The sequence below is a fragment of the Cryptomeria japonica genome, chromosome 11, assembly GCF_030272615.1.
Source record: "Cryptomeria japonica chromosome 11, Sugi_1.0, whole genome shotgun sequence".
NCBI lineage: Eukaryota > Viridiplantae > Streptophyta > Pinopsida > Cupressales > Cupressaceae > Cryptomeria > Cryptomeria japonica.
In genome coordinates, this window is record NC_081415.1 from 450,643,410 (window position 1) to 450,655,007 (window position 11,598).

An 11,598-nucleotide genomic window follows, 5' to 3' on the forward strand; every position below is an offset into this window, starting at 1 on the left:
GGGACTGAGACATGTTCTGTATGTGCCCGAGTTTCGGGTGAACATGGGTTTGCTGACTGCATTAGCTGAGAGATGGCACTCTGAGACGTGCACGTTCCATTTGCCGATGGGTGAGATGACAGTCACCCTAGAGGATGTATACAGGATATTGCGGATACCGATCGATTGGGAGCTAATCCCATATGATCGAGATGGCGACAGGGAGGCATTGAGACGGGTGTTCTAGGACCCAGGACTGGAGATGAGGGCAGGACATGTGGCATGGGACACCATGACAGCCACAGGGTTAGCATTGCCGACAGTGGTAGGAGGAGCTATCAGTGGGTTCCCATGTCCAGATAGGGCGACACGAGGGTTGGCTGTGAGCTGGGGAGGAGCACTGGAGACTCTGGTGACGCAACACACCAGATATGCCTGGGGACCATGTGTGCTGGCCCATTTGTATTATGAGCTTCATCAGTTTGTTTATCATGGATCAGTAGGATTGGGCTGTGGAGTGACACTGCTGCAGGTATGGGCCTATGAGCATCTGCCGGTTACCCGACCGATACACTTCAGGGGCAGGGGACATGGATGCAACTTTGTTCATTTGTATGATATGATCACATCACAGCCACGGATTGGCAGGCTAGAGCATTGGCGGCGAGTGATAGACGATATTGATGTGGTCATATGGAGACCATATCTGGGCTGCGAGTAGTGGGAGGATGACGCAGTTGAGCTTCCCTACACCTTCCGGAGCAGGTATTTGATTGGGCGGATGCCCTATGTGCTAGAGAGACAACTAGTGGACAGGATTGGCCGACAGTTTGGCCGGATTCAGAGGATGCCCCAGGGCTCAGGCTGGTATGCACGTACAGTTAGAGATCAGGCACAGTTTGGGCCCTTGCTGTCATATGATCAGGCAGTGACTCAGCTGATAGAGATGATACCCTTACCCTGGGACATGTGGCCAGAGATCGAGGACGCCGGCATGGATGCCGAGTATACAGCTTACTGGGCAAAGCATCCCTTCCCACTCTTGACAGATCCGGGAGAGGCATTGGAGGGAGATGGGGGTGGAGATGATGATGATGGTGGAGGGGATGGGGGCAGAGGCCAACGGAGGAGGAGCAGAGCAGTTGGAGAGAGGCGGGTTGCACCTCGGAGGGAGGGTGGCGAGGAGAGGCAGGCTCGGGTGGTGAGGGGTCGCGGTGGATTGTCGCTACAGGTGCCAGCAGCACAGGGTCCCAGGCAGGTACAGATACAGGGACAGGGATAGAGACAGGTACCTGTACAGGCACCAGTACAGGTACAGGTACAGGCACAGGGGCAGGCACCCGTACAGGGGGAGCCACAGGCAGAGGCAAAGGGGGTTGACCCAGTGGAGGATGAGCTTCTAGATCTGAGGGAGATCTGCCAGGGCCAGGCAGATGAGATCTAGGAGTTGGAGAGGGAGAGGGATCGGCTCAGGAGGAGGCTCAGAGATACTGAGCGGGAGCGGAATCAGGCTATCCAGCGCTATACAGAGGCTAAGACAGCACTGAGGGCAGGGAGACAGGCAGCGGAGGATACAGGGGCAGGATATGCTTATGTCCTGTGGGCAGGGGAGGAGATAGCCTACTGGAGAGACCTCTACTATGGTGCAGTGCCAGCAGATCAGCAGGCGAGGAGCTTCCATAGACCGTCGCGGATAGCGACAACTACGGGAGGGAGCCGGAGGAGACAGGCATCGAGTGGTGGGGTTATGGGTCCTCCACCACCACCAGATAGAGGGGACAGACAGGATGATCCTGGGGTGGGTCCTTCAAGGGCTCAGATTCCACCGAGGCCAGGCGGCTCCTAGGGAGGGAGTTCATCATAGCCATAGAGGGCTCCCTTTATATCAGTACTGTACCATTTTTGTATTGTAGACACCTGTGGGTGCTTTTGTAGCCATATGATTTTGACATCATTATATCATGACACTTTTACATATATATGAGATGATTCATCTTTGCGGCAGCTATATGCATGTGTACCTATGTGATGAGATGTTCTTATGTGATGTTTGTTTATGAGATGAATGGAAATATGTATATGATGCAACTCAATATTTTTGTTCTTTTATGTTTTAAAATGTTATGCATGATGCAAACGTAAATGTATGTAATGCAGATGAATATGATAATGCAAATGTAAATGTGCTAACATGTGCTGTGTGCAGGATGTGATGCAATTGTGATATCTATATGTATGTATGAAATGCTTATATGTGGTAATGCAGGTAAAACTACATGAAATGCAAATGTTTTTGGTGTGTCATTATACTCAGTCATGTGATAGCGGGCTACACGGACTCGAGAAGGACGATGGAAGTCAATCAAGAAAGGGGGATGAAAGACAGAAGATATGAAAGTGAAAGAGCTTCTTGTGCATTATCATCATTGAGCTTTATTATGGCAAGTAGGTTATGACAATCGAGGCATATGTTCGACCCAGAAAGTCATTGTACCTGTTTGCATGGAGATAAGACATTCACAAACAAGGAATGCCCCAGTTCACACTAGACTCACAGTGTCCTCATATCCTTGGACAAGTCATAGCATTACTAAGAGACAATCCACAGACAGCAAAGAAAAATAGGTGACGATACCCCATCCTCGCCTTTCTAGTCAAAGACATCCTGGAGATAGAATCTCTAGTCAAAGACATCCCGGAAAAGCTAAAAGACATGTCACCAAAAGAAAGATGAAATCAAAAGAAAACCAAGACTCGACACCAACATCCACTGTAGTCCTCAAGTTTAGTGTCTCTTGTCACTTGTATAAGTCTTATTTGATTGTGGTCACAATGTTCACTTTCACAAAAAGGATAGATAGCACTGAACCATAATGTTGTCTAAGTCTGTTGAAGGATTTGATTTGTTGAAGCCCATTGTTGCTGTTGTGTCTCATCTGAAACTGACTGAATCCATGAAACTGATACTTTATTGTGGAGAAGATGAAACTTTATTGCGGATCTGTGACGCAAATGTTACTTTATTGCGAATTGTGCGCGGATAGACTGAAGGAAGCTGGAAGAAACTGTACTCCTCAAAATATGTGATGTTCTCAGTTCCACACCCATCACTAGACGCGGGTTTTGCCTTAGCCACATATAGGATCTGGTTTATTATGGATGGAAAGGGAGGTTTATTATGAATGGCTAACCAATCTTGGGTAGATCAATAACAAGCCATGATGGGAATGGGTAAGCTTATTATGGACGAATAGGTTGTGAGTGTATGCAAAGTGAAGTGATGAAAGTGAATCCTAAAGGAGGGAGGAGCAATGTCTCTACGCATGACGTTGGTGACCCATTTTTCACTATGGTACTTGCCCAGGGCGCCACCGAAGTGGTTTTCACCGTTGGACGAAATTATTTCTCTTTACTTTTTTGATTTTTTTAATGTTTTTTGTGTCACAAGGCGCCTGTTTGCTAGGTTTTCACCAAGTAACGATTTTTATATTTTTATAATTTTTTATTTTTTTTTTAAATTTTTGATTTTTTTTGTATTTCCGGATTAGGATACTCTGAAGAGCTATGTGTAGAACCTGCAAAGGTGCATGCTGTTGATAGGATCCTCCAAATGTTCACCTTCTGTAGTTGAAAGCTGATATGCACCAGATCCATATGCTGTTGTAATAATGTAGGGACCAAGCCAGTTTGGTTCGAACTTGCCCTTCTTCTCTCTGTCTTGTTGATTTTTAGGATTTTCTCTGAGAGCTAAGTCACCTACCTCAAATGTGCGAGGCTTGACTTTGTGATTGTAGCTATGACTCATTTGTTGTTGATAAGCCTTGAGATGATTAAAAATAGTTTGTCTTCGATCATCCAGTAGTTCCAGCTCTTGTAAGCGAGAGACCCTATAGTCTTCATCACTGATGATGTTTTGCAAAGAGACCCGTAAAGAGGGTAGCTCGACCTCAATAGGCAAGATAGCTTCAGCGCCATAGACAAGTGAATAGGGTGTAGCTCCTGTAGGTGTGCAGACACTTGAGCGGTAGGCCCAAAGTGCAAGATTAAGTTGGATATGCCAATTACGACCAGCATCGTCGACTATCTTCTTTAGGATTTTAAGGATTGTTTTGTTAGATGCCTCAGCTTGGCCATTACCTTGGGGGTAATATGGTGTGGAGAAACGATGGGAAATATGGAAGCGGTCACAGAGTTCACGAACATCCTGATTTTTGAAGGGACGCCCGTTATCAGTGATAATGGAAACAGGGATACCGTATCGACAAATGATATAGTTGAGGATGAATGTAGCAATCTGTTTTCCAGTATGTGTGAGAGGCACGACTTCAATCCATTTTGTAAAATACTCTGTGGCAGTGATAATGAATTTATGACCATTGGAAGAAGGAGGGTGAATCTTGCCTATGAGATCGAGTCCCCACTGACAAAAGGGCCAAGGAGACGCAAGTGGTTGAAGTTCTTGTGCTGGCGCATGTATGAGATCTCCATGAATTTGACACTGCTTACATTTCTTGACAAACTGATAGGAGTCTTTCTCCATATTGGGCCAATAATATCCAGTCCTAATGAGTTTCTTGGCCAAGGTAGGACCACTAGCATGCGGACCACATATCCCTTCATGCACTTCTCGTAACGCAATTTGAGCTTCGTCGCTTTCTAAACATCTAAGAAGAGTGCCATCTAGACCTCGCCGGTATAGGATATCAGCTAAAATGACATATCGAGAGGGTTGACGAATGAAAGTGCGACGTTGGTTATTTGATAGATCAGGAGGTAAAGTATTGTCACGTAGGTATGTGAAAATGGAACCATATAACTGGGATTCGGGACCGACCACACATAGCATCTCAGTAGGCATGATCTCATATGAAGGGACCAAAAGGTTATCCACCAAGAACTCATAGCGGGTCTCGTTTGGAGGTAAATCAATCAGTGAAGCAATTGTAGCCATGGCATTTGCGGCGCGATTCTGCTCTCTTGGTATCTACTCAAAGTCTATCTTTGTAAAGTGTTGTTTCAGGTCATCCACCATTTGTTTATAAGGCATTAATTTTTCATCTTTTGTTTGGTAATCATTAGTTGCTTGACGGATGACAAGTTGGGAGTCCCCAAAAACACGAAGTTCCTGGATCTTCCATTGAACTACAATTCGTAATCCAGTTGTTAATGCCTCATACTCCACTATATTGTTAGTGCAAGGAAATGATAAGCGGTATGATTTTGGTATAGAATCCCCTTGAGGATTTATAAAGAGGATGCCAACTCCTACCCCATGCTGTGTGTATGAGCCGTCGAAGTACAGTTGCCATGGCTTTGCATGTGACATTGTTAAAATGGATTCATCTGGAAATTTTGAAATTAGAGGAACATCATCTATCACGGGAGTATCTGCTAATTGATCTGCGATGGCTTGTCCTTTTATTGCTTTTCTGTCCACATACTCAATGTCGAATTCACTCAGGATCATTACCCATTTGGCCAGTCGCCCAGTAAGTGTTGCTTTATTGAGAAGGTATTTCAATGGGTCTATCCTTGCAACTAACTTAGTCTTATGAGTAAGCATGTAATGTCGTAATTTCTGCGAAGCAAAGACCACAGCGAGACATGCACGCTCGATTGGTGTGTAGTCTAGCTCATATCCCACCAACATGCGACTGATATAGTATACTGCTTTTTCCTTGCCCTCAGCAATTTGTTGTGCTAAGAGTGCCCCCAGTGCTGTTGGAGTAGCTGATATGTATAGTAACAGAGGCTGATCTAGAACTGGTGGCATTAGAACTGGCGGATTTAGAAGATAATCTTTGAGCGTTTGGAAATCCTGTTGACAGTTATCATCCCATTTGAATTTGATGTTTTTATGTAGCAGGTGCTGAAAAGGATTACACTTGTCTGCCAGTTGTGCTATGAATCTTCGGATAGACTGGAGTCTGCCTTGTAAGGATCGAAGTTGACTAATATTTCTTGGTGGTTGCATTTCCAAGATGGCCTTGACTTTTGCTGGATCAGCTTCAATTCCTCTTTTGGATACAATGAATCCTAGGAGCTTCCCGGAGGTTACTCCAAAGACACATTTCTTGGGATTTAATCTTAATTTGTATTTTTCCAACCGATCAAAGATGACTGAGAGTATGTCCAAATGTGTGTTTCTATCTATTGATTTGCCCAAGAGGTCATCAACATAATCTTCCACGGTTATGTGCATGAGATCATGAAAGATAGTAGTCATGGCTCTTTGATATGTAGCACCTGCATTCTTTAGCCCGAAAGGCATGACATTCCAGTAGAAAGTTCCCCACAGACAAGTAAATGTTGTTTTATGTTGATCTTCGGGTGCGATCCTTATTTTATTATAACCAGAGAATCCATCCATCAGTGATAACATTTCATGACCTGCTGTGAGATCAACAATCAAGTCAATATTTGGTAATGGGAAGTCATCCTTTGGACAAGCTTTGTTGATGTCTCTGAAATCTGTGCAAATTTTGATGCTGCGATCTGGTTTACTAACAGGTACCAAGTTGGAGATCCATTTAGGATAATCAATTGGGCGTATGAATCCGACATCAAGTAATTTCTCAAGTTCTGCTTTGACTAGTAATGCCACTTGTGGATGCATTTTTCTTAGTTTCTGTTTTACTGGTTTTGCCCCTGGTTTGACTGTCAAATGATGCATTACCAAATCCGGATCTAATCCAGGCATATTAGCGTATGACCAGGCGAAGTTGATTTGTCGTTCTTTGAAGAAACTTATGAATTTTGACCTTTTGGACTCCGTCAATGATTGAGCTAGGAATATGTTGTGTGGAACCTCTTCTGTACCAATGTTTGTTTTGATAGTCTCTTCTACCAACATGGATGACTTTTCGTCATATGATGCTGGGAGAATGTTGAGCCTTCCATCTTCGGGTGCCTCAGAGAGGTTTTCACCCTTAGATACATCCTTTCTTTTTACTTTTTTGGGGTCAGACAGTGCCACAATGTGGTTTTCGCCATAAGACCCTTGATTTGTTCTTATTTTCACATTTTTGCAACTGGAAGGTCCGACACCCTCACCAAATATGCCACGCTATTGAGCTCTATGGTGTATCCCGCTTTATGGTCTCCAGGGGGAAGATCATCTCTTACAGATAGTCAATAAAAGCTTCATTGTTTTGGAATGTATCAAATTGTGCAGGTCCTTCATGATCCCAGTCAATGAGTTGGCGGTGAACAAGGGGAAGGCCGTTAGTGTCTTCAAAGTTAGTGGGGCTAAGAGTGAAGATGTGGTTATATTCGGGTATGTCAAGGTAATTATCAAGGTCATCGATGGCACTCTCCTCATCAGTCTCAATCACAAACGAATCCAAATTATCATCACTAGTAGCGCATTCTGGGACAGGTGTTCTCATCCTATGTGATTTCAACCTAGAACCTTGAGACAAGGACTGTGTAGACTCCTCATGGGTTGTTTCTTGACCAACTCTGAACTTGTTATAAAACTCCTCTTCTTCTGTGGGTTCATCTGGCTCTTTGAATGTCTCGGTGAGCTCATAGTCACTGGAAGACTTGTCTGAACCCCATTCCCATTCGTTGGAATCTATGGAATAGCGATCCTCTTGTTGAATTTTGGTAGCTTTGATTTGTAAGGCTTCTTCTGTCCTTTGGGTGTGGACCTTGGAAGTTAAGAAACCAAGTCCTTTCGAGCGTTCCTTCTTGAGAGTCAATTCAGGTTGTAAAGGTTCAATGATGCCTTCCTTTCGTAATCCCAGAGGGCTTTTTCCATCATACCCGAATTTTTGTAGAATTTTGAAGCCTTTGCCATATTTCTCACATGGTAGATTAATGTGATCTTGTGTTTCCTCTTCATTGTCTCTGAAAAGCATTTGGTATAAATCTTCCTCTTCTAGTTCACCCCATCTTTGAAAGGTAGTAGGGTCCCATTTGAGCATCATAATGGAGATTTGTTTGTTAGGATGTGGTCTTCCATATTCTTTTGGGGAACTCATGACTTGTCGTAAGTACATGGTCTGATTGAAAGTATATTCCCCCATGCCTTTGTCCTGAAACTTGCCTTTAAGCTCACCTTTTTTTGATGTCGAAGGTTTTAATGACTTAGGATCAATGTATGCCGACGAAGGGACAGCCTCACGATTACTGGGAATGATGGTCTCAGTCTTTGATTTCAAGTTATTGCAATATATGAATGGATTAGGATCACCATTAACTATTACTTCCACTCCATTATGAGGAAACTTAATGCATTGGTGATATGTGGATGGAACTGCCCTCATTTCATGAATCCAAGGACGTCCTAGCAATATGTTATAAGTGAGATTTAAATCTAGGACTTGACAAACCACATCCTTTGTAACTGGCCCAACTTTGAGAGGTAAGGTGACTGTGCCCTTGGATGAACGCTCTTCGTCATCATATGCTTTAATGGTGATTTTGTTTGTAGAATTCACAGCTTTATCAGAATATCCCAATTGTGTAATAGTGCTTAATGTGCAAATGTTTAGACCTGCTCCTCCATCTATCAGGACTCTTTTTATTCGATGTTGTGTATGAAGGCTTCAATGTGTAGTGGCGCATTATGTGGCTGACTTATGGAGGCGTCATCGGCTTCTGTGAAAGCAAGTGAATGTGGAATGGAAAGATATCCCACCATGGCTTGAAATTGGTCCACGTTCAAATCAGTAGGAACGACAGTATCTCTCAAGATTTTGTCAAGAATGGCTTTATGTGCAGGAGATATGCATAATAGCTCAAGGATGGAGATGAGCACGGGTGTCTTCCCTAGTTGTTCTACAAGGTCATACTCAGGTTTGGTTGATGAGGAAGCGGTGTTTTTAGTTGGAGCACCTTGTAAAGTGATTTTACCTCGATGAGTTGTAACATACATTCAAAGGTAGGTTCGGAAGAAGATCCAATGCCTTTTAGGACAATCTTGGGTCTCTGGGTAGAATTCTCAGATGCTTTGTCTTTGATGATAATGGTAGAGACATAATTGTCCATCGAGATGTGATTGATAGTTGAATCATAGTTGTAGGATGCTCTGGTATAGCTGGCTTGGTCATCTGTGGCTTTAGCTTTTCCCTTGTCATGTTTTGGGAATGGTTCTTTAAACATCTCATGTTCTTGATTAGACGAATGTCCCTCAATCTCAATGTCACCTCTATCAATGAGATCTTGTATGACATTCTTCAGTCGATGACAATTTCCTGTCTTATGACCCTTGCTCTTATGAAATTCGAAATACTCATCATCATTCCACCAATTTGGTTTGACCTTTGGTTCATATGGAGGAAAATCTGGAACTGTGATTACTTTGTTTGCCACTAGCTTCTTGAAGACTGACTCAAGTGGTTCTTGCAATGGAGTGTACTTCCTTCGTGATCTGGAAGTTGTTTGAGTATTCACTTGATTGTTTGTAGAGCTTGATCCTGAAAAGATGACTTTGGGTCGCACTGTATTGGCATCAACAACACCATCATTGACTGTGTTCTTGTTTTTATTCCAAAATCTTGGCTTGTCTTTTCCTTTAAAGTCATCTTTGTTTTCCTTGAATATCTTAATGACTCCTTGTTCAATTAGGACCTTTTCTGTCGCTAAGCCTTTTTCAATAACGTCCTTGAAGGTGGACAAACAAGCTTTTCTTAGATCATAACCAATGTCTTTGTTAACATTTTGGGTGAACATTTCTACCATTTGTTTTTGTGGAATTTCACAAGAGCATCTGTTGGTTAGATTTCTCCATCTTTGTAAAAATGATGCAAAAGATTCTCCCTCTTTTTGCTTAGTGTTGCACAAAGTAGTGACTGATATGTCTGTCTCTATGTTGTAGGAGAAATGTTGAATAAATGCCTCTGCTAAGTCACCCCATGACTTAATTCCAGGTGGAAGTTGGGAGAACCATTCCAAAGCTTGATCACTTAAGCTTTGTGGGAATAATCTCATCAAATATGTCTCTTCTGCTGCTACCTCAATGCAAGCTGTGAAAAACTGTCTTATGTGTGCCTTAGGATCCCCTTTTCCTCTATACTTATCAAATTTAGGCGTCACAAAGTGTGTAGGAAAAGGAGGCATTGGAATGCTCTTGTCAAATGGATAAGGACATATGTCTCTCATTGTGTATGTTGGCTTCGGTGTATTTATGTCCTCCATTTTCTTTTGTAAGTCCCTGATTTGTTGCTCCAAATTGCTCTTAGGTGGAGATTGACTTCTTGGACCATACCCCATGCTTGAAGTACCCATTGGAGGAGGAGCATGTTGCATATATGGATGATATTGATCATACACATGTTCATATGGAGGAGGTCTATAGTGATGTTGCGTATATGGACCACTTGGTATAGATTCATGTTGAGGAACACCATATCTATTTTGTGCATATATACCATACTCTATAGGCATGTCATGTTCTATTGTATTGCCCCCAAATTTGACACGGGGTTTCCTTGTGTCCAAATTTTGAGCATGCCTTTGAATATCCCATTGCTTTGGTGGTTGATCCTTAGCATTGATATGTGATTGAGCATATTTTTCTCCATAAGACTTCCATAATGGTTTGTGAAGGTGAGTATCATGTGTTTGACCATGTGTATGTGGGACCTCTGGTTTTTGAAGCAAAGCTGATGGTGATTCAGGTACCATATATGGTCCTCTATTTCCTCCACTATTAGGTCTCCTTTGATCCATGTTGGAGTGAGGTTGTTGCAAAGGTTGATTTTTCATTATTTGAGACATGTCAAAATCATGAGGTATCTTGGCTCCACTTTGTGCCATCATTTGTAAAAAGTATTGTCTATCCCTCCTCATTATTTCCTCAACCAATCGATTGAAATGGGGATTCATAATGGATTCTTCCACATCTGCTGAGTGTACAGAAAAGTTGTCCATATTGTCATTATGTGTAGCATTGTTGTTTATAGTGTCCATGTTCTCAACATTTGGAATGTTTCTATAGGCATCCATGTCAGGTAATGTAGTATGATCAGAATTGAAAAAGATCTCATTGTCATACTCATAAGAACTCATGTTTGCGGACTCTTGAGCCTCTTTAATTTCTCTCCTAGATTTTTGAAGGCGAGTTTCAACCATGAACTAGGTATTGACCAAGATGTGTGAGCTAGATGAAAAATGGAAAGAGTATGGAAGACCAAGAGTTGGATGAAATGTAAATGAATCTGAAGTGTACTTGCAATGTCCAAAGTGTAAGACCAAGCATGTATGTAGTAGAGTAGGTGTGAGTTCCAAAGAGAGGATAGTTTCTCTTGATGAGGTAAGTTGACCTTGACTCTAAGTAACACCAAATGGGACCCAAAGGTAAGAAACCTTGATGAGGGACCACTTAGCAAAGTGTTGTTGTATGTAGTGTGTTGACAAAGTATGATGAGGACAAGCAGGTGACCTTTTGACTCAAGTTTAGACAAGTGTGACTGTAAAGTGAGATGTGAAGCAATGATGGATTATGTGAGACCCCAAGACAGGTTGAATGATAGATGAACCCTGGAGAAATGACCTAGGAAGCTCAAGAATTCCGAAACTGACTGTGTTTGTTTGCTGGACTGTAACAATTTTTCAATTCTGGACACAGACGCGCCTGTATACTTCATAGACGTGGTTTCCCGACACAGACGC